The sequence below is a fragment of the Ambystoma mexicanum genome (genome assembly GCF_040938575.1).
Source record: "Ambystoma mexicanum isolate Mex_15411 chromosome 12 unlocalized genomic scaffold, UKY_AmexF1_1 Mex_chr12_unloc.1, whole genome shotgun sequence".
NCBI classification, from domain to species: Eukaryota; Metazoa; Chordata; class Amphibia; order Caudata; family Ambystomatidae; genus Ambystoma; species Ambystoma mexicanum.
In genome coordinates, this window is record NW_027182322.1 from 13,971,195 (window position 1) to 13,993,060 (window position 21,866).

Consider the following 21,866-nt stretch of genomic DNA (forward strand, 5'->3'; position numbering starts at 1 on the left):
TTTGGCCGATGCTTTAATCCTAGTATTTGACCCAAGTTGAACCTATGTATCTAATACAGCATGCAACTGAATCAAAAGCAGTCTGCCTTCCATTGCAACAGGAACATATTGCTCATAAGCAATACAACATTACTGCCAGAAACTTGGCACTTTCCTAATGTAGCCTTCCTTCAGAAACATTGTCTTTATAATAGCTGTAAATGAGATAGACCAAAAACACGACACCCTACACTCAGACATTTGTTTCTAGCGACATATAAAGTAAAATCTTCTTTCAAAGCTATTTATGGTATATTCTCTTTGTGTTTTTGTATTGTTAACCAATTGTATGTCTGCACTTTGTATCCAGTTCTTTTTTATTAAGGTATGGAATTGTTGTCCAAACCTATTCACTTGGCAAGAAAATACTGTAATACCCTATTCTCTGAATTTCTCCCCAAGCGAACAAAGGTGCAGTTCAAGGTTTCACACAGAAGTGTGATTCTTGCTACAGACATTTTATGTTTCAGAAAACAATCATTCTTTCATGTATCCCAGAAGGCTTGATAATGTGATGTGAAGTAAACACTGGATTGACAAAACTTCGATCATCCCTTACTGTACGCAAGTGGATTTTCATCTGGCTCTGTGGCGCAATGGATAGCGTGTTGGACTTCTAAGTACATTGGCAAAGTCCTTCAAAGGTTGTGGGTTCGAATCCCACCAGAGTCGCATTTTTTACTTTCTAATTCAAACAAGGAACATTATGCATGTGAGGAATGTTTATTTTTGGCCGATGCTTTAATCTTAGTATTTGACCCAAGTTGAACCTATGTATCTAATACAGCATGCAACTGAATCAAAAGCAGTCTGCCTTCCATTGCAACAGGAACATATTGCTCATAAGCAATACAACATCACTGCCAGAAACTTGGCACTTTTCTAATGCATCCTTCCTTCAGAAACATTGTCTTTATAATAGCTGTAAAGGAGATAGACCAAAAACACGACACCCTACACTCAGACATTTGTTTCTAGCGACATATAAAGTAAAATCTTCTTTCAAAGCTATTTATGGATATTCTCTTTGTGTTTTTGTATTGTTAACCAATTGTATGTCGGCACTTTTTATCCAGTTCTTTTTTATTAAGGTATGAAATTGTTGTCCAAACCAATTCACTTGGAAAGAAAATACTGTAATACCCTATTCTCTGAATTTCTCCCCAAGCGAACAAAGGTGCAGTTCAAGGTTTCACCCCGAACTGTGATTCTTGCTACAGACATTTAATGTTTCATAAAACAATCATTCTTTCATGTATCCCAGAAGGCTTGATAATATGATGTGAAGTAAACACTGGATTGACAAAACTTCGATCATCCCTTACTGTAGGCAAGTGGATTTTCATCTGGCTCTGTGGCGCAATGGATAGCGCGTTGGACTTCTAAGTGATTTGGCAAAGTCATTCAAAGGTTGTGGGTTTGAATCCCACCAGAGTCGCATTTTTTACTTTCTTATTCGAACAAGGAACATTATGCATGTGAGGAATGTTTATTTTTGGCCGATGCTTTAATCTTAGTATTTGACCCAAGTTGAACCTATGTATCTAATACAGCATGCAACTGAATCAAAAGCAGTCTGCCTTCCATTGCAACAGGAACATATTGCTCATAAGCAATAAAACATTACTGCCAGAAACTTGGCACTTTCCTAATGTATCCTTCCTTCAGAAACATTGTCTTTATAATAGCTGTAAATGAGATAGACCAAAAACACGACACTCTACACTCAGACATTTGTTTCTAGCGACATATAAAGTAAAATCTTCTTTCAATGCTATTTATGGTATATTCTCTTTGTGTTTTTGTATTGTTAACCAATTGTATGTCTGCACTTTTTATCCAGTTCTTTTTTATTAAGGTATGGAATTGTTGTCCAAACCAATTCACTTGGCAAGAAAATACTGTAATACCCTATTCTCTGAATTTCTCCCCAAGCGAACAAAGGTGCAGTTCAAGGTTTCACAAAGAAGTGTGATTCTTGCTACAGACATTTTATGTTTCAGAAAACAATCATTCTTTCATGTATCCCAGAAGGCTTGATAATGTGATGTGAAGTAAACACTGGATTGACAAAACTTCGGTCATCCCTTACTGTACGCAAGTGGTTTTTTATCTGGCTCTGTGGCGCAATGGATAGCGCGTTGGACTTCTAAGTGAATTTGCAAAGTCATTCAAAGGTTGCGGGTTTGAATCCCACCTGAGTCGCATTTTTTACTTTCTTATTCAAACAAGGAACATTATGCATGTGAGGAATGTCTATTTTTGGCCGATGCTTTAATCTTAGTATTTGACCCAAGTTGAACCTATGTATCTAATACAGCATGCAACTGAATCAAAAGCAGTCTGCCTTCCATTGCAACAGGAACATATTGCTCATAAGCAATACAACATCACTGCCAGAAACTTTGCACTTTCCTAATGTATCCTTCCTTCAGAAACATTGTCTTTATAATAGCTGTAAATGAGATAGACCAAAAACACAACACCCTACACTCAGACATTTGTTTCTAGCGACATATAAAGTAAAATATTCTTTCAAAGCTATTTATGGTATATTCTCTTTGTGTTTTTGTATTGTTAACCAATTGTATGGCTGCACTTTTTATCCAGTTCTTTTTTATTAAGGTATGGAATTGTTGTCCAAACGTATTCAGTTTGCAAGAAAATACAGTAATACCCTATTCTCCGAATTTATCCCTAAAGGAACAAAGGTGTAGTTCAAGGTTTCACCCAGAAGTGTGATTCTTCTACAGACATTTTATGTTTCAGAAAACAATTATTCTTTCTTGTATCCCAGAAGGCTTGATAATATGATGTGAAGTAAACACTGGATTGACAAAACTTCGATCATCCCTTAATGTACGCAAGTTGATAATAATCGTGCTCTGTGGCACAATGGATAGCGCGTTGGACTTCTAAGTGAATTGGCAAAGTCATTCAAAGGTTGTGGGTTCGAATCCCACCAGCGTTGAATTTTTTACTTTCTTATTCAAACAAGGAACATTATGCAAGTGAGGAATGTTTATTTTTGGCCGATGCTTTAATCTTAGTATTTGACCCAAGTTGAACCTATGTATCTAATACAGCATGCAACTGAATCAAAAGCAGTCTGCCTTCCATTGCAACAGGAACATATTGCTCATAAGCAATACAACATTACTGCCAGAAACTTGGCACTTTCCTAATGTAGCCTTCCTTCAGAAACATTGTCTTTATAATAGCTGTAAATGAGATAGACCAAAAACACGACACCCTACACTCAGACATTTGTTTCTAGCGACATATAAAGTAAAATCTTCTTTCAAAGCTATTTATGGTATATTCTCTTTGTGTTTTTGTATTGTTAACCAATTGTATGTCTGCACTTTTTATCCAGTTCTTTTTTATTAAGGTATGGAATTGTTGTCCAAACCTATTCACTTGGCAAGAAAATACTGTAATACCCTATTCTCTGAATTTCTCCCCAAGCGAACAAAGGTGCAGTTCAAGGTTTCACACAGAAGTGTGATTCTTGCTACAGACATTTTATGTTTCAGAAAACAATCATTCTTTCATGTATCCCAGAAGGCTTGATAATGTGATGTGAAGTAAACACTGGATTGACAAAACTTCGATCATCCCTTACTGTACGCAAGTGGATTTTCATCTGGCTCTGTGGCGCAATGGATAGCGTGTTGGACTTCTAAGTACATTGGCAAAGTCCTTCAAAGGTTGTGGGTTCGAATCCCACCAGAGTCGCATTTTTTACTTTCTAATTCAAACAAGGAACATTATGCATGTGAGGAATGTTTATTTTTGGCCGATGCTTTAATCTTAGTATTTGACCCAAGTTGAACCTATGTATCTAATATAGCATGCAACTGAATCAAAAGCAGTCTGCCTTCCATTGCAACAGGAACATATTGCTCATAAGCAATACAACATCACTGCCAGAAACTTTGCACTTTCCTAATGTATCCTTCCTTCAGAAACATTGTCTTTATAATAGCTGTAAATGAGATAGACCAAAAACACGACACCCTACACTCAGACATTTGTTTCTAGCGACATATAAAGTAAAATCTTCTTTCAAAGCTATTTATGGTATATTCTCTTTGTGTTTTTGTATTGTTAACCAATTGTATGTCTGCACTTTTTATCCAGTTCTTTTTTATTAAGGTATGGAATTGTTGTCCAAACGTATTCAGTTTGCAAGAAAATACGGTAATACCCTATTCTCCGAATTCATCCCTAAAGGAACAAAGGTGTAGTTCAAGGTTTCACCCAGAAGTGTGATTCTTCTACAGACATTTTATGTTTCAGAAAACAATTATTGTTTCTTGTATCACAGAAGGCTTGATAATATGATGTGAAGTAAACACTGGATTGACAAAACTTCGATCATCCCTTACTGTACTCAAGTGGATTTTCATCTGGCTCTGTGGCGCAATGGATAGCGCGTTGGACTTCTAAATGAATTGGCAAAGTCATTCAAAGGTTGTGGGTTCGAATCCCACCAGAGTCGCATTTTTTACTTTCTTATTCAAACAAGGAACATTATGCATGTGAGGAATGTTTATTTTTGGCCGATGCTTTAATCTTAGTATTTGACCCAAGTTGAACCTATGTATCTAATACAGCATGCAACTGAATCAAAAGCAGTCTGCCTTCCATTGCAACAGGAACATATTGCTCATAAGCAATACAACATCACTGCCAGAAACTTGGCACTTTTCTAATGTATCCTTCCTTCAGAAACATTGTCTTTATAATAGCTGTAAATGAGATAGACCAAGAACACGACACCCTACACTCAGACATTTGTTTCTAGCGACATATAAAGTAAAATCTTCTTTCAAAGCTATTTATGGTATATTCTCTTTGTGTTTTTGTATTGTTAACAATTGTATGTCTGCACTTTTTATCCAGTTCTTTTTTATTAAGGTATGGAATTGTTGTCCAAACCAATTCACTTGGCAAGAAAATACTGTAATACCCTATTCTCTGAATTTCTCCCCAAGCGAACAAAGGTGCAGTTCAAGGTTTCACCCCGAACTGTGATTCTTGCTACAGACATTTTATGTTTCAGAAAACAATCATTCTTTCATGTATCCCAGAAGGCTTGACAATATGATGTGAAGTAAACACTGGATTGACAAAACTTCGATCATCCCTTACTGTACGAAAGTGGATTTTTATCTGGCTCTGTGGCGCAATGGATAGCGCATTGGACTTCTAAGTGAATTGGCAAAGTCATTTAAAGGTTGTGGGTTCGAATCCCACCAGAGTCGAATTTTTTACTTTCTTATTCAAACAAGGAACATTATGCATGTGAGGAATGTTTATTTTTGGCCGATGCTTTAATCTTAGTATTTGACCCAAGTTGAACCTATGTATCTAATACAGCATGCAACTGAATCGAAAGCAGTCTGCCTTCCATTGCAACAGGAACATATTGCTCATAAGCAATACAACATTACTGCCACAAACTTGGCACTTTCCTAATGTATCCTTCCTTCAGAAACATTGTCTTTATAATAGCTGTAAATGAGATAGACCAAAAACACGACACCCTACACTCAGACATTTGTTTCTAGCGACATATAAAGTAAAATCTTCTTTCAAAGCTATTTATGGTATATTCTCTTTGTGTTTTTGTATTGTTAACCAATTGTATGTCTGCACTTTTTATCCAGTTCTTTTTTATTAAGGTATGGAATTGTTGTCCAAACCAATTCACTTGGCAAGAAAATACTGTAATACCCTATTCTCTGAATTTCTCCCCAAGCGAACAAAGGTGCAGTTCAAGGTTTCACAAAGAAGTGTGATTCTTGCTACAGACATTTTATGTTTCAGAAAACAATCATTCTTTCATGTATCCCAGAAGGCTTGATAATGTGATGTGAAGTAAACACTGGATTGACAAAACTTCGATCATCCCTTACTGTACGCAAGTGGATTTTTATCTGGCTCTGTGGCGCAATGGATAGCGCGTTGGCCTTCTAAGTGAATTTGCAAAGTCATTCAAAGGTTGTGGGTTTGAATCCCACCAGAGTCGCATTTTTTACTTTCTTATTCAAACAAGTAACATTATGCATGTGAGGAATGTCTATTTTTGGCCGATGCTTTAATCTTAGTATTTGACCCAAGTTGAACCTATGTATCTAATACAGCATGCAACTGAATCAAAAGCAGTCTGCCTTCCATTGCAACAGGAACATATTGCTCATAAGCAATACAACATCACTGCCAGAAACTTTGCACTTTCCTAATGTATCCTTCCTTCAGAAACATTGTCTTTATAATAGCTGTAAATGAGATAGACCAAAAACACGACACCCTACACTCAGACATTTGTTTCTAGCGACATATAAAGTAAAATCTTCTTTCAAAGCTATTTATGGTATATTCTCTTTGTGTTTTTGTATTGTTAACCAATTGTATGGCTGCACTTTTTATCCAGTTCTTTTCTATTAAGGTATGGAATTGTTGTCCAAACGTATTCAGTTTACAAGAAAATACAGTAATACCCTATTCTCCGAATTTATCCCTAAAGGAACAAAGGTGTAGTTCAAGGTTTCACCCAGAAGTGTGATTCTTCTACAGACATTTTATGTTTCAGAAAACAATTATTCTTTCTTGTATTCCAGAAGGCTTGATAATATGATGTGAAGTAAACACTGGATTGACAAAACTTCGATCATCCCTTAATGTATGCAAGTGGATTTTTATCTGGCTCTGTGGCGCAATGGATAGCGCATTGGACTTCTAAGTGAAGTGGCAAAGTCATTCAAAGGTTGTGGGTTCGAATCCCACCAGAGTCGCATTTTTTACTTTCTTATTCAAACAAGGAACATTATGCATGTGAGGAATGTTTATTTTTGGCCGATGCTTTAATCTTAGTATTTGACCCAAGTTGAACCTATGTATCTAATACAGCATGCAACTGAATCAAAGGCAGTCTGCCTTCCATTGCAACAGGAACATATTGCTCATAAGCAATACAACATTACTGCCACAAACTTGGCACTTTCCTAATGTATCCTTCCTTCAGAAACATTGTCTTTATAATAGCTGTAAATGAGATAGACCAAAAACACGACACCCTACACTCAGACATTTGTTTCTAGCGACATATAAAGTAAAATCTTCTTTCAAAGCTATTTATGGTATATTCTCTTTGTGTTTTTGTATTGTTAACCAATTGTATGTCTGCACTTTTTATCCAGTTCTTTTTTATTAAGGTATGGAATTGTTGTCCAAACCTATTCACTTGGCAAGAAAATACTGTAATACCCTATTCTCTGAATTTCTCCCCAAGCGAACAAAGGTGCAGTTCAAGGTTTCACAAAGAAGTGTGATTCTTGCTACAGACATTTTATGTTTCAGAAAACAATCATTCTTTCATGTATCCCAGAAGGCTTGATAATGTGATGTGAAGTAAACACTGGATTGACAAAACTTCGGTCATCCCTTACTGTACGCAAGTGGATTTTTATCTGGCTCTGTGGCGCAATGGATTGCGTGTTGGACTTCTAAGTGAATTTGCAAAGTCATTCAAAGGTTGTGGGTTTGAATCCCACCAGAGTCGCATTTTTTACTTTCTTATTCAAACAAGGAACATTATGCATGTGAGGAATGTCTATTTTTGGCCGATGCTTTAATCTTAGTATTTGACCCAAGTTGAACCTATGTATCTAATACAGCATGCAACTGAATCAAAAGCAGTCTGCCTTCCATTGCAACAGGAACATATTGCTCATAAGCAATACAACATCACTGCCAGAAACTTTGCACTTTCCTAATGTATCCTTCCTTCAGAAACATTGTCTTTATAATAGCTGTAAATGAGATAGACCAAAAACACAACACCCTACACTCAGACATTTGTTTCTAGCGACATATAAAGTAAAATATTCTTTCAAAGCTATTTATGGTATATTCTCTTTGTGTTTTTGTATTGTTAACCAATTGTATGGCTGCACTTTTTATCCAGTTCTTTTTTATTAAGGTATGGAATTGTTGTCCAAACCTATTCACTTGGCAAGAAAATACTGTAATACCCTATTCTCTGAATTTCTCCCCAAGCGAACAAAGGTGCAGTTCAAGGTTTCACACAGAAGTGTGATTCTTGCTACAGACATTTTATGTTTCAGAAAACAATCATTCTTTCATGTATCCCAGAAGGCTTGATAATGTGATGTGAAGTAAACACTGGATTGACAAAACTTCGATCATCCCTTAATGTACGCAAGTTGATTATCATCGGGCTCTGTGGCACAATGGATAGCGCGTTGGACTTCTAAGTGAATTGGCAAAGTCATTCAAAGGTTGTGGGTTCGAATCCCACCAGAGTTGAATTTTTTACTTTCTTATTCAAACAAGGAACATTATGCATGTGAGGAAAGTTTATTTTTGGCCGATGCTTTAATCCTAGTATTTGACCCAAGTTGAACCTATGTATCTAATACAGCATGCAACTGAATCAAAAGCAGTCTGCCTTCCATTGCAACAGGAACATATTGCTCATAAGCAATACAACATCACTGCCAGAAACTTTGCACTTTCCTAATGTATCCTTCCTTCAGAAACATTGTCTTTATAATAGCTGTAAATGAGATAGACCAAAAACACGACACCCTACACTCAGACATTTGTTTCTAGCGACATATAAAGTAAAATCTTCTTTCAAAGCTATTTATGGTATATTCTCTTTGTGTTTTTGTATTGTTAACCAATTGTATGTCTGCACTTTTTATCCAGTTCTTTTTTATTAAGGTATGGAATTGTTGTCCAAACGTATTCAGTTTGCAAGAAAATACGGTAATACCCTATTCTCCGAATTCATCCCTAAAGGAACAAAGGTGTAGTTCAAGGTTTCACCCAGAAGTGTGATTCTTCTACAGACATTTTATGTTTCAGAAAACAATTATTGTTTCTTGTATCACAGAAGGCTTGATAATATGATGTGAAGTAAACACTGGATTGACAAAACTTCGATCATCCCTTACTGTACTCAAGTGGATTTTCATCTGGCTCTGTGGCGCAATGGATAGCGCGTTGGACTTCTAAATGAATTGGCAAAGTCATTCAAAGGTTGTGGGTTCGAATCCCACCAGAGTCGCATTTTTTACTTTCTTATTCAAACAAGGAACATTATGCATGTGAGGAATGTTTATTTTTGGCCGATGCTTTAATCTTAGTATTTGACCCAAGTTGAACCTATGTATCTAATACAGCATGCAACTGAATCAAAAGCAGTCTGCCTTCCATTGCAACAGGAACATATTGCTCATAAGCAATACAACATCACTGCCAGAAACTTGGCACTTTTCTAATGTATCCTTCCTTCAGAAACATTGTCTTTATAATAGCTGTAAATGAGATAGACCAAGAACACGACACCCTACACTCAGACATTTGTTTCTAGCGACATATAAAGTAAAATCTTCTTTCAAAGCTATTTATGGTATATTCTCTTTGTGTTTTTGTATTGTTAACAATTGTATGTCTGCACTTTTTATCCAGTTCTTTTTTATTAAGGTATGGAATTGTTGTCCAAACCAATTCACTTGGCAAGAAAATACTGTAATACCCTATTCTCTGAATTTCTCCCCAAGCGAACAAAGGTGCAGTTCAAGGTTTCACCCCGAACTGTGATTCTTGCTACAGACATTTTATGTTTCAGAAAACAATCATTCTTTCATGTATCCCAGAAGGCTTGACAATATGATGTGAAGTAAACACTGGATTGACAAAACTTCGATCATCCCTTACTGTACGAAAGTGGATTTTTATCTGGCTCTGTGGCGCAATGGATAGCGCATTGGACTTCTAAGTGAATTGGCAAAGTCATTTAAAGGTTGTGGGTTCGAATCCCACCAGAGTCGAATTTTTTACTTTCTTATTCAAACAAGGAACATTATGCATGTGAGGAATGTTTATTTTTGGCCGATGCTTTAATCTTAGTATTTGACCCAAGTTGAACCTATGTATCTAATACAGCATGCAACTGAATCGAAAGCAGTCTGCCTTCCATTGCAACAGGAACATATTGCTCATAAGCAATACAACATTACTGCCACAAACTTGGCACTTTCCTAATGTATCCTTCCTTCAGAAACATTGTCTTTATAATAGCTGTAAATGAGATAGACCAAAAACACGACACCCTACACTCAGACATTTGTTTCTAGCGACATATAAAGTAAAATCTTCTTTCAAAGCTATTTATGGTATATTCTCTTTGTGTTTTTGTATTGTTAACCAATTGTATGTCTGCACTTTTTATCCAGTTCTTTTTTATTAAGGTATGGAATTGTTGTCCAAACCAATTCACTTGGCAAGAAAATACTGTAATACCCTATTCTCTGAATTTCTCCCCAAGCGAACAAAGGTGCAGTTCAAGGTTTCACAAAGAAGTGTGATTCTTGCTACAGACATTTTATGTTTCAGAAAACAATCATTCTTTCATGTATCCCAGAAGGCTTGATAATGTGATGTGAAGTAAACACTGGATTGACAAAACTTCGATCATCCCTTACTGTACGCAAGTGGATTTTTATCTGGCTCTGTGGCGCAATGGATAGCGCGTTGGCCTTCTAAGTGAATTTGCAAAGTCATTCAAAGGTTGTGGGTTTGAATCCCACCAGAGTCGCATTTTTTACTTTCTTATTCAAACAAGTAACATTATGCATGTGAGGAATGTCTATTTTTGGCCGATGCTTTAATCTTAGTATTTGACCCAAGTTGAACCTATGTATCTAATACAGCATGCAACTGAATCAAAAGCAGTCTGCCTTCCATTGCAACAGGAACATATTGCTCATAAGCAATACAACATCACTGCCAGAAACTTTGCACTTTCCTAATGTATCCTTCCTTCAGAAACATTGTCTTTATAATAGCTGTAAATGAGATAGACCAAAAACACGACACCCTACACTCAGACATTTGTTTCTAGCGACATATAAAGTAAAATCTTCTTTCAAAGCTATTTATGGTATATTCTCTTTGTGTTTTTGTATTGTTAACCAATTGTATGGCTGCACTTTTTATCCAGTTCTTTTCTATTAAGGTATGGAATTGTTGTCCAAACGTATTCAGTTTACAAGAAAATACAGTAATACCCTATTCTCCGAATTTATCCCTAAAGGAACAAAGGTGTAGTTCAAGGTTTCACCCAGAAGTGTGATTCTTCTACAGACATTTTATGTTTCAGAAAACAATTATTCTTTCTTGTATTCCAGAAGGCTTGATAATATGATGTGAAGTAAACACTGGATTGACAAAACTTCGATCATCCCTTAATGTATGCAAGTGGATTTTTATCTGGCTCTGTGGCGCAATGGATAGCGCATTGGACTTCTAAGTGAAGTGGCAAAGTCATTCAAAGGTTGTGGGTTCGAATCCCACCAGAGTCGCATTTTTTACTTTCTTATTCAAACAAGGAACATTATGCATGTGAGGAATGTTTATTTTTGGCCGATGCTTTAATCTTAGTATTTGACCCAAGTTGAACCTATGTATCTAATACAGCATGCAACTGAATCAAAGGCAGTCTGCCTTCCATTGCAACAGGAACATATTGCTCATAAGCAATACAACATTACTGCCACAAACTTGGCACTTTCCTAATGTATCCTTCCTTCAGAAACATTGTCTTTATAATAGCTGTAAATGAGATAGACCAAAAACACGACACCCTACACTCAGACATTTGTTTCTAGCGACATATAAAGTAAAATCTTCTTTCAAAGCTATTTATGGTATATTCTCTTTGTGTTTTTGTATTGTTAACCAATTGTATGTCTGCACTTTTTATCCAGTTCTTTTTTATTAAGGTATGGAATTGTTGTCCAAACCTATTCACTTGGCAAGAAAATACTGTAATACCCTATTCTCTGAATTTCTCCCCAAGCGAACAAAGGTGCAGTTCAAGGTTTCACAAAGAAGTGTGATTCTTGCTACAGACATTTTATGTTTCAGAAAACAATCATTCTTTCATGTATCCCAGAAGGCTTGATAATGTGATGTGAAGTAAACACTGGATTGACAAAACTTCGGTCATCCCTTACTGTACGCAAGTGGATTTTTATCTGGCTCTGTGGCGCAATGGATTGCGCGTTGGACTTCTAAGTGAATTTGCAAAGTCATTCAAAGGTTGTGGGTTTGAATCCCACCAGAGTCGCATTTTTTACTTTCTTATTCAAACAAGGAACATTATGCATGTGAGGAATGTCTATTTTTGGCCGATGCTTTAATCTTAGTATTTGACCCAAGTTGAACCTATGTATCTAATACAGCATGCAACTGAATCAAAAGCAGTCTGCCTTCCATTGCAACAGGAACATATTGCTCATAAGCAATACAACATCACTGCCAGAAACTTTGCACTTTCCTAATGTATCCTTCCTTCAGAAACATTGTCTTTATAATAGCTGTAAATGAGATAGACCAAAAACACAACACCCTACACTCAGACATTTGTTTCTAGCGACATATAAAGTAAAATATTCTTTCAAAGCTATTTATGGTATATTCTCTTTGTGTTTTTGTATTGTTAACCAATTGTATGGCTGCACTTTTTATCCAGTTCTTTTTTATTAAGGTATGGAATTGTTGTCCAAACCTATTCACTTGGCAAGAAAATACTGTAATACCCTATTCTCTGAATTTCTCCCCAAGCGAACAAAGGTGCAGTTCAAGGTTTCACACAGAAGTGTGATTCTTGCTACAGACATTTTATGTTTCAGAAAACAATCATTCTTTCATGTATCCCAGAAGGCTTGATAATGTGATGTGAAGTAAACACTGGATTGACAAAACTTCGATCATCCCTTAATGTACGCAAGTTGATTATCATCGGGCTCTGTGGCACAATGGATAGCGCGTTGGACTTCTAAGTGAATTGGCAAAGTCATTCAAAGGTTGTGGGTTCGAATCCCACCAGAGTTGAATTTTTTACTTTCTTATTCAAACAAGGAACATTATGCATGTGAGGAAAGTTTATTTTTGGCCGATGCTTTAATCCTAGTATTTGACCCAAGTTGAACCTATGTATCTAATACAGCATGCAACTGAATCAAAAGCAGTCTGCCTTCCATTGCAACAGGAACATATTGCTCATAAGCAATACAACATTACTGCCAGAAACTTGGCACTTTCCTAATGTAGCCTTCCTTCAGAAACATTGTCTTTATAATAGCTGTAAATGAGATAGACCAAAAACACGACACCCTACACTCAGACATTTGTTTCTAGCGACATATAAAGTAAAATCTTCTTTCAAAGCTATTTATGGTATATTCTCTTTGTGTTTTTGTATTGTTAACCAATTGTATGTCTGCACTTTGTATCCAGTTCTTTTTTATTAAGGTATGGAATTGTTGTCCAAACCTATTCACTTGGCAAGAAAATACTGTAATACCCTATTCTCTGAATTTCTCCCCAAGCGAACAAAGGTGCAGTTCAAGGTTTCACACAGAAGTGTGATTCTTGCTACAGACATTTTATGTTTCAGAAAACAATCATTCTTTCATGTATCCCAGAAGGCTTGATAATGTGATGTGAAGTAAACACTGGATTGACAAAACTTCGATCATCCCTTACTGTACGCAAGTGGATTTTCATCTGGCTCTGTGGCGCAATGGATAGCGTGTTGGACTTCTAAGTACATTGGCAAAGTCCTTCAAAGGTTGTGGGTTCGAATCCCACCAGAGTCGCATTTTTTACTTTCTAATTCAAACAAGGAACATTATGCATGTGAGGAATGTTTATTTTTGGCCGATGCTTTAATCTTAGTATTTGACCCAAGTTGAACCTATGTATCTAATACAGCATGCAACTGAATCAAAAGCAGTCTGCCTTCCATTGCAACAGGAACATATTGCTCATAAGCAATACAACATCACTGCCAGAAACTTGGCACTTTTCTAATGCATCCTTCCTTCAGAAACATTGTCTTTATAATAGCTGTAAAGGAGATAGACCAAAAACACGACACCCTACACTCAGACATTTGTTTCTAGCGACATATAAAGTAAAATCTTCTTTCAAAGCTATTTATGGATATTCTCTTTGTGTTTTTGTATTGTTAACCAATTGTATGTCGGCACTTTTTATCCAGTTCTTTTTTATTAAGGTATGAAATTGTTGTCCAAACCAATTCACTTGGAAAGAAAATACTGTAATACCCTATTCTCTGAATTTCTCCCCAAGCGAACAAAGGTGCAGTTCAAGGTTTCACCCCGAACTGTGATTCTTGCTACAGACATTTAATGTTTCATAAAACAATCATTCTTTCATGTATCCCAGAAGGCTTGATAATATGATGTGAAGTAAACACTGGATTGACAAAACTTCGATCATCCCTTACTGTAGGCAAGTGGATTTTCATCTGGCTCTGTGGCGCAATGGATAGCGCGTTGGACTTCTAAGTGATTTGGCAAAGTCATTCAAAGGTTGTGGGTTTGAATCCCACCAGAGTCGCATTTTTTACTTTCTTATTCGAACAAGGAACATTATGCATGTGAGGAATGTTTATTTTTGGCCGATGCTTTAATCTTAGTATTTGACCCAAGTTGAACCTATGTATCTAATACAGCATGCAACTGAATCAAAAGCAGTCTGCCTTCCATTGCAACAGGAACATATTGCTCATAAGCAATAAAACATTACTGCCAGAAACTTGGCACTTTCCTAATGTATCCTTCCTTCAGAAACATTGTCTTTATAATAGCTGTAAATGAGATAGACCAAAAACACGACACTCTACACTCAGACATTTGTTTCTAGCGACATATAAAGTAAAATCTTCTTTCAATGCTATTTATGGTATATTCTCTTTGTGTTTTTGTATTGTTAACCAATTGTATGTCTGCACTTTTTATCCAGTTCTTTTTTATTAAGGTATGGAATTGTTGTCCAAACCAATTCACTTGGCAAGAAAATACTGTAATACCCTATTCTCTGAATTTCTCCCCAAGCGAACAAAGGTGCAGTTCAAGGTTTCACAAAGAAGTGTGATTCTTGCTACAGACATTTTATGTTTCAGAAAACAATCATTCTTTCATGTATCCCAGAAGGCTTGATAATGTGATGTGAAGTAAACACTGGATTGACAAAACTTCGGTCATCCCTTACTGTACGCAAGTGGTTTTTTATCTGGCTCTGTGGCGCAATGGATAGCGCGTTGGACTTCTAAGTGAATTTGCAAAGTCATTCAAAGGTTGTGGGTTTGAATCCCACCTGAGTCGCATTTTTTACTTTCTTATTCAAACAAGGAACATTATGCATGTGAGGAATGTCTATTTTTGGCCGATGCTTTAATCTTAGTATTTGACCCAAGTTGAACCTATGTATCTAATACAGCATGCAACTGAATCAAAAGCAGTCTGCCTTCCATTGCAACAGGAACATATTGCTCATAAGCAATACAACATCACTGCCAGAAACTTTGCACTTTCCTAATGTATCCTTCCTTCAGAAACATTGTCTTTATAATAGCTGTAAATGAGATAGACCAAAAACACAACACCCTACACTCAGACATTTGTTTCTAGCGACATATAAAGTAAAATATTCTTTCAAAGCTATTTATGGTATATTCTCTTTGTGTTTTTGTATTGTTAACCAATTGTATGGCTGCACTTTTTATCCAGTTCTTTTTTATTAAGGTATGGAATTGTTGTCCAAACGTATTCAGTTTGCAAGAAAATACAGTAATACCCTATTCTCCGAATTTATCCCTAAAGGAACAAAGGTGTAGTTCAAGGTTTCACCCAGAAGTGTGATTCTTCTACAGACATTTTATGTTTCAGAAAACAATTATTCTTTCTTGTATCCCAGAAGGCTTGATAATATGATGTGAAGTAAACACTGGATTGACAAAACTTCGATCATCCCTTAATGTACGCAAGTTGATAATAATCGTGCTCTGTGGCACAATGGATAGCGCGTTGGACTTCTAAGTGAATTGGCAAAGTCATTCAAAGGTTGTGGGTTCGAATCCCACCAGCGTTGAATTTTTTACTTTCTTATTCAAACAAGGAACATTATGCATGTGAGGAATGTTTATTTTTGGCCGATGCTTTAATCTTAGTATTTGACCCAAGTTGAACCTATGTATCTAATACAGCATGCAACTGAATCAAAAGCAGTCTGCCTTCCATTGCAACAGGAACATATTGCTCATAAGCAATACAACATTACTGCCAGAAACTTGGCACTTTCCTAATGTAGCCTTCCTTCAGAAACATTGTCTTTATAATAGCTGTAAATGAGATAGACCAAAAACACGACACCCTACACTCAGACATTTGTTTCTAGCGACATATAAAGTAAAATCTTCTTTCAAAGCTATTTATGGTATATTCTCTTTGTGTTTTTGTATTGTTAACCAATTGTATGTCTGCACTTTTTATCCAGTTCTTTTTTATTAAGGTATGGAATTGTTGTCCAAACCTATTCACTTGGCAAGAAAATACTGTAATACCCTATTCTCTGAATTTCTCCCCAAGCGAACAAAGGTGCAGTTCAAGGTTTCACACAGAAGTGTGATTCTTGCTACAGACATTTTATGTTTCAGAAAACAATCATTCTTTCATGTATCCCAGAAGGCTTGATAATGTGATGTGAAGTAAACACTGGATTGACAAAACTTCGATCATCCCTTACTGTACGCAAGTGGATTTTCATCTGGCTCTGTGGCGCAATGGATAGCGTGTTGGACTTCTAAGTACATTGGCAAAGTCCTTCAAAGGTTGTGGGTTCGAATCCCACCAGAGTCGCATTTTTTACTTTCTAATTCAAACAAGGAACATTATGCATGTGAGGAATGTTTATTTTTGGCCGATGCTTTAATCTTAGTATTTGACCCAAGTTGAACCTATGTATCTAATATAGCATGCAACTGAATCAAAAGCAGTCTGCCTTCCATTGCAACAGGAACATATTGCTCATAAGCAATACAACATCACTGCCAGAAACTTTGCACTTTCCTAATGTATCCTTCCTTCAGAAACATTGTCTTTATAATAGCTGTAAATGAGATAGACCAAAAACACGACACCCTACACTCAGACATTTGTTTCTAGCGACATATAAAGTAAAATCTTCTTTCAAAGCTATTTATGGTATATTCTCTTTGTGTTTTTGTATTGTTAACCAATTGTATGTCTGCACTTTTTATCCAGTTCTTTTTTATTAAGGTATGGAATTGTTGTCCAAACGTATTCAGTTTGCAAGAAAATACGGTAATACCCTATTCTCCGAATTCATCCCTAAAGGAACAAAGGTGTAGTTCAAGGTTTCACCCAGAAGTGTGATTCTTCTACAGACATTTTATGTTTCAGAAAACAATTATTGTTTCTTGTATCACAGAAGGCTTGATAATATGATGTGAAGTAAACACTGGATTGACAAAACTTCGATCATCCCTTACTGTACTCAAGTGGATTTTCATCTGGCTCTGTGGCGCAATGGATAGCGCGTTGGACTTCTAAATGAATTGGCAAAGTCATTCAAAGGTTGTGGGTTCGAATCCCACCAGAGTCGCATTTTTTACTTTCTTATTCAAACAAGGAACATTATGCATGTGAGGAATGTTTATTTTTGGCCGATGCTTTAATCTTAGTATTTGACCCAAGTTGAACCTATGTATCTAATACAGCATGCAACTGAATCAAAAGCAGTCTGCCTTCCATTGCAACAGGAACATATTGCTCATAAGCAATACAACATCACTGCCAGAAACTTGGCACTTTTCTAATGTATCCTTCCTTCAGAAACATTGTCTTTATAATAGCTGTAAATGAGATAGACCAAGAACACGACACCCTACACTCAGACATTTGTTTCTAGCGACATATAAAGTAAAATCTTCTTTCAAAGCTATTTATGGTATATTCTCTTTGTGTTTTTGTATTGTTAACAATTGTATGTCTGCACTTTTTATCCAGTTCTTTTTTATTAAGGTATGGAATTGTTGTCCAAACCAATTCACTTGGCAAGAAAATACTGTAATACCCTATTCTCTGAATTTCTCCCCAAGCGAACAAAGGTGCAGTTCAAGGTTTCACCCCGAACTGTGATTCTTGCTACAGACATTTTATGTTTCAGAAAACAATCATTCTTTCATGTATCCCAGAAGGCTTGACAATATGATGTGAAGTAAACACTGGATTGACAAAACTTCGATCATCCCTTACTGTACGAAAGTGGATTTTTATCTGGCTCTGTGGCGCAATGGATAGCGCATTGGACTTCTAAGTGAATTGGCAAAGTCATTTAAAGGTTGTGGGTTCGAATCCCACCAGAGTCGAATTTTTTACTTTCTTATTCAAACAAGGAACATTATGCATGTGAGGAATGTTTATTTTTGGCCGATGCTTTAATCTTAGTATTTGACCCAAGTTGAACCTATGTATCTAATACAGCATGCAACTGAATCGAAAGCAGTCTGCCTTCCATTGCAACAGGAACATATTGCTCATAAGCAATACAACATTACTGCCACAAACTTGGCACTTTCCTAATGTATCCTTCCTTCAGAAACATTGTCTTTATAATAGCTGTAAATGAGATAGACCAAAAACACGACACCCTACACTCAGACATTTGTTTCTAGCGACATATAAAGTAAAATCTTCTTTCAAAGCTATTTATGGTATATTCTCTTTGTGTTTTTGTATTGTTAACCAATTGTATGTCTGCACTTTTTATCCAGTTCTTTTTTATTAAGGTATGGAATTGTTGTCCAAACCAATTCACTTGGCAAGAAAATACTGTAATACCCTATTCTCTGAATTTCTCCCCAAGCGAACAAAGGTGCAGTTCAAGGTTTCACAAAGAAGTGTGATTCTTGCTACAGACATTTTATGTTTCAGAAAACAATCATTCTTTCATGTATCCCAAAAGGCTTGATAATGTGATGTGAAGTAAACACTGGATTGACAAAACTTCGATCATCCCTTACTGTACGCAAGTGGATTTTTATCTGGCTCTGTGGCGCAATGGATAGCGCGTTGGACTTCTAAGTGAATTTGCAAAGTCATTCAAAGGTTGTGGGTTTGAATCCCACCAGAGTCGCATTTTTTACTTTCTTATTCAAACAAGTAACATTATGCATGTGAGGAATGTCTATTTTTGGCCGATGCTTTAATCTTAGTATTTGACCCAAGTTGAACCTATGTATCTAATACAGCATGCAACTGAATCAAAAGCAGTCTGCCTTCCATTGCAACAGGAACATATTGCTCATAAGCAATACAACATCACTGCCAGAAACTTTGCACTTTCCTAATGTATCCTTCCTTCAGAAACATTGTCTTTATAATAGCTGTAAATGAGATAGACCAAAAACACGACACCCTACACTCAGACATTTGTTTCTAGCGACATATAAAGTAAAATCTTCTTTCAAAGCTATTTATGGTATATTCTCTTTGTGTTTTTGTATTGTTAACCAATTGTATGGCTGCACTTTTTATCCAGTTCTTTTCTATTAAGGTATGGAATTGTTGTCCAAACGTATTCAGTTTACAAGAAAATACAGTAATACCCTATTCTCCGAATTTATCCCTAAAGGAACAAAGGTGTAGTTCAAGGTTTCACCCAGAAGTGTGATTCTTCTACAGACATTTTATGTTTCAGAAAACAATTATTCTTTCTTGTATTCCAGAAGGCTTGATAATATGATGTGAAGTAAACACTGGATTGACAAAACTTCGATCATCCCTTAATGTATGCAAGTGGATTTTTATCTGGCTCTGTGGCGCAATGGATAGCGCATTGGACTTCTAAGTGAAGTGGCAAAGTCATTCAAAGGTTGTGGGTTCGAATCCCACCAGAGTCGCATTTTTTACTTTCTTATTCAAACAAGGAACATTATGCATGTGAGGAATGTTTATTTTTGGCCGATGCTTTAATCTTAGTATTTGACCCAAGTTGAACCTATGTATCTAATACAGCATGCAACTGAATCAAAGGCAGTCTGCCTTCCATTGCAACAGGAACATATTGCTCATAAGCAATAAAACATTACTGCCAGAAACTTGGCACTTTCCTAATGTATCCTTCCTTCAGAAACATTGTCTTTATAATAGCTGTAAATGAGATAGACCAAAAACACGACACTCTACACTCAGACATTTGTTTCTAGCGACATATAAAGTAAAATCTTCTTTCAATGCTATTTATGGTATATTCTCTTTGTGTTTTTGTATTGTTAACCAATTGTATGTCTGCACTTTTTATCCAGTTCTTTTTTATTAAGGTATGGAATTGTTGTCCAAACCAATTCACTTGGCAAGAAAATACTGTAATACCCTATTCTCTGAATTTCTCCCCAAGCGAACAAAGGTGCAGTTCAAGGTTTCACAAAGAAGTGTGATTCTTGCTACAGACATTTTATGTTTCAGAAAACAATCATTCTTTCATGTATCCCAGAAGGCTTGATAATGTGATGTGAAGTAAACACTGGATTGACAAAACTTCGGTCATCCCTTACTGTACGCAAGTGGTTTTTTATCTGGCTCTGTGGCGCAATGGATAGCGCGTTGGACTTCTAAGTGAATTTGCAAAGTCATTCAAAGGTTGTGGGTTTGAATCCCACCTGAGTCGCATTTTTTACTTTCTTATTCAAACAAGGAACATTATGCATGTGAGGAATGTCTATTTTTGGCCGATGCTTTAATCTTAGTATTTGACCCAAGTTGAACCTATGTATCTAATACAGCATGCAACTGAATCAAAAGCAGTCTGCCTTCCATTGCAACAGGAACATATTGCTCATAAGCAATACAACATCACTGCCAGAAACTTTGCACTTTCCTAATGTATCCTTCCTTCAGAAACATTGTCTTTATAATAGCTGTAAATGAGATAGACCAAAACACGACACCCTACACTCAGACATTTGTTTCTAGCGACATATAAAGTAAAATCTTCTTTCAAAGCTATTTATGGTATATTCTCTTTGTGTTTTTGTATTGTTAACCAATTGTATGTCTGCACTTTTTATCCAGTTCTTTTTTATTAAGGTATGGAATTGTTGTCCAAACCAATTCACTTGGCAAGAAAATACTGTAATACCCTATTCTCTGAATTTCTCCCCAAGCGAACAAAGGTGTAGTTCAAGGTTTCACACAGAAGTGTGATTCTTGCTACAGACATTTTATGTTTCAGAAAACAATCATTCTTTGATGTATCCCAGAAGGCTTGATAATATGATGTGAAGTAAACACTGGATTGACAAAACTTCGATCATCCCTTAATGTACGCAAGTTAATTTTCATTTGGATCTGTGGCGGAATGGAAAGCCGTTGGACTTCTAAGTGAATTGGCAAAGTCATTCAAAGGTTGTGGGTTCGAATCCCACCAGAGTCGCATTTTTTACTTTCTTATTCAAACAAGGAACATTATGCATGTGAGGAATGTTTATTTTTGGCCGATGCTTTAATCTTAGTATTTGACCCAAGTTGAACCTATGTATCTAATACAGCATGCAACTGAATCAAAAGCAGTCTGCCTTCCATTGCAACAGGAACATATTGCTCATAAGCAATACAACATTACTGCCAGAAACTTGGCACTTTCCTAATGTAGCCTTCCTTCAGAAACATTGTCTTTATAATAGCTGTAAATGAGATAGACCAAAAACACGACACCCTACACTCAGACATTTGTTTCTAGCGACATATAAAGTAAAATCTTCTTTCAAAGCTATTTATGGTATATTCTCTTTGTGTTTTTGTATTGTTAACCAATTGTATGTCTGCACTTTGTATCCAGTTCTTTTTTATTAAGGTATGGAATTGTTGTCCAAACCTATTCACTTGGCAAGAAAA

The 21,866-nt window shown here is 36.2% G+C and overlaps 16 non-coding genes across 16 annotated transcripts; all 16 read left to right on the top strand.

The window, feature by feature from the left end:
- The first annotated feature begins 621 nt into the window (after positions 1 to 621).
- On the top strand, positions 622 to 711 carry TRNAR-UCU (transfer RNA arginine (anticodon UCU)). The gene is given in 2 exon segments: positions 622 to 658; positions 676 to 711. It is a non-coding gene; the product is annotated as a tRNA-Arg (tRNA).
- A 676-nt stretch (positions 712 to 1,387) lies between these two features.
- TRNAR-UCU (transfer RNA arginine (anticodon UCU)) lies at positions 1,388 to 1,477 on the top strand. Its single transcript is given in 2 exon segments — positions 1,388 to 1,424; positions 1,442 to 1,477. It is a non-coding gene; the product is annotated as a tRNA-Arg (tRNA).
- A 2,210-nt stretch (positions 1,478 to 3,687) lies between these two features.
- Positions 3,688 to 3,777, top strand: TRNAR-UCU (transfer RNA arginine (anticodon UCU)). The gene is given in 2 exon segments: positions 3,688 to 3,724; positions 3,742 to 3,777. It is a non-coding gene; the product is annotated as a tRNA-Arg (tRNA).
- A 676-nt stretch (positions 3,778 to 4,453) lies between these two features.
- Positions 4,454 to 4,543, top strand: TRNAR-UCU (transfer RNA arginine (anticodon UCU)). The gene is given in 2 exon segments: positions 4,454 to 4,490; positions 4,508 to 4,543. It is a non-coding gene; the product is annotated as a tRNA-Arg (tRNA).
- A 676-nt stretch (positions 4,544 to 5,219) lies between these two features.
- TRNAR-UCU (transfer RNA arginine (anticodon UCU)) lies at positions 5,220 to 5,309 on the top strand. Its single transcript is given in 2 exon segments — positions 5,220 to 5,256; positions 5,274 to 5,309. It is a non-coding gene; the product is annotated as a tRNA-Arg (tRNA).
- Positions 5,310 to 6,752: 1,443 nt separating this feature from the next.
- On the top strand, positions 6,753 to 6,842 carry TRNAR-UCU (transfer RNA arginine (anticodon UCU)). The gene is given in 2 exon segments: positions 6,753 to 6,789; positions 6,807 to 6,842. It is a non-coding gene; the product is annotated as a tRNA-Arg (tRNA).
- Positions 6,843 to 9,052: 2,210 nt separating this feature from the next.
- Positions 9,053 to 9,142, top strand: TRNAR-UCU (transfer RNA arginine (anticodon UCU)). The gene is given in 2 exon segments: positions 9,053 to 9,089; positions 9,107 to 9,142. It is a non-coding gene; the product is annotated as a tRNA-Arg (tRNA).
- Positions 9,143 to 9,818: 676 nt separating this feature from the next.
- TRNAR-UCU (transfer RNA arginine (anticodon UCU)) lies at positions 9,819 to 9,908 on the top strand. The gene is given in 2 exon segments: positions 9,819 to 9,855; positions 9,873 to 9,908. It is a non-coding gene; the product is annotated as a tRNA-Arg (tRNA).
- A 1,443-nt stretch (positions 9,909 to 11,351) lies between these two features.
- On the top strand, positions 11,352 to 11,441 carry TRNAR-UCU (transfer RNA arginine (anticodon UCU)). Its single transcript is given in 2 exon segments — positions 11,352 to 11,388; positions 11,406 to 11,441. It is a non-coding gene; the product is annotated as a tRNA-Arg (tRNA).
- Positions 11,442 to 13,652: 2,211 nt separating this feature from the next.
- Positions 13,653 to 13,742, top strand: TRNAR-UCU (transfer RNA arginine (anticodon UCU)). The gene is given in 2 exon segments: positions 13,653 to 13,689; positions 13,707 to 13,742. It is a non-coding gene; the product is annotated as a tRNA-Arg (tRNA).
- Positions 13,743 to 14,418: 676 nt separating this feature from the next.
- On the top strand, positions 14,419 to 14,508 carry TRNAR-UCU (transfer RNA arginine (anticodon UCU)). The gene is given in 2 exon segments: positions 14,419 to 14,455; positions 14,473 to 14,508. It is a non-coding gene; the product is annotated as a tRNA-Arg (tRNA).
- Positions 14,509 to 16,718: 2,210 nt separating this feature from the next.
- On the top strand, positions 16,719 to 16,808 carry TRNAR-UCU (transfer RNA arginine (anticodon UCU)). The gene is given in 2 exon segments: positions 16,719 to 16,755; positions 16,773 to 16,808. It is a non-coding gene; the product is annotated as a tRNA-Arg (tRNA).
- Positions 16,809 to 17,484: 676 nt separating this feature from the next.
- TRNAR-UCU (transfer RNA arginine (anticodon UCU)) lies at positions 17,485 to 17,574 on the top strand. The gene is given in 2 exon segments: positions 17,485 to 17,521; positions 17,539 to 17,574. It is a non-coding gene; the product is annotated as a tRNA-Arg (tRNA).
- A 676-nt stretch (positions 17,575 to 18,250) lies between these two features.
- Positions 18,251 to 18,340, top strand: TRNAR-UCU (transfer RNA arginine (anticodon UCU)). Its single transcript is given in 2 exon segments — positions 18,251 to 18,287; positions 18,305 to 18,340. It is a non-coding gene; the product is annotated as a tRNA-Arg (tRNA).
- Positions 18,341 to 19,017: 677 nt separating this feature from the next.
- Positions 19,018 to 19,107, top strand: TRNAR-UCU (transfer RNA arginine (anticodon UCU)). Its single transcript is given in 2 exon segments — positions 19,018 to 19,054; positions 19,072 to 19,107. It is a non-coding gene; the product is annotated as a tRNA-Arg (tRNA).
- Positions 19,108 to 19,783: 676 nt separating this feature from the next.
- On the top strand, positions 19,784 to 19,873 carry TRNAR-UCU (transfer RNA arginine (anticodon UCU)). The gene is given in 2 exon segments: positions 19,784 to 19,820; positions 19,838 to 19,873. It is a non-coding gene; the product is annotated as a tRNA-Arg (tRNA).
- Positions 19,874 to 21,866: the final 1,993 nt, after the last annotated feature.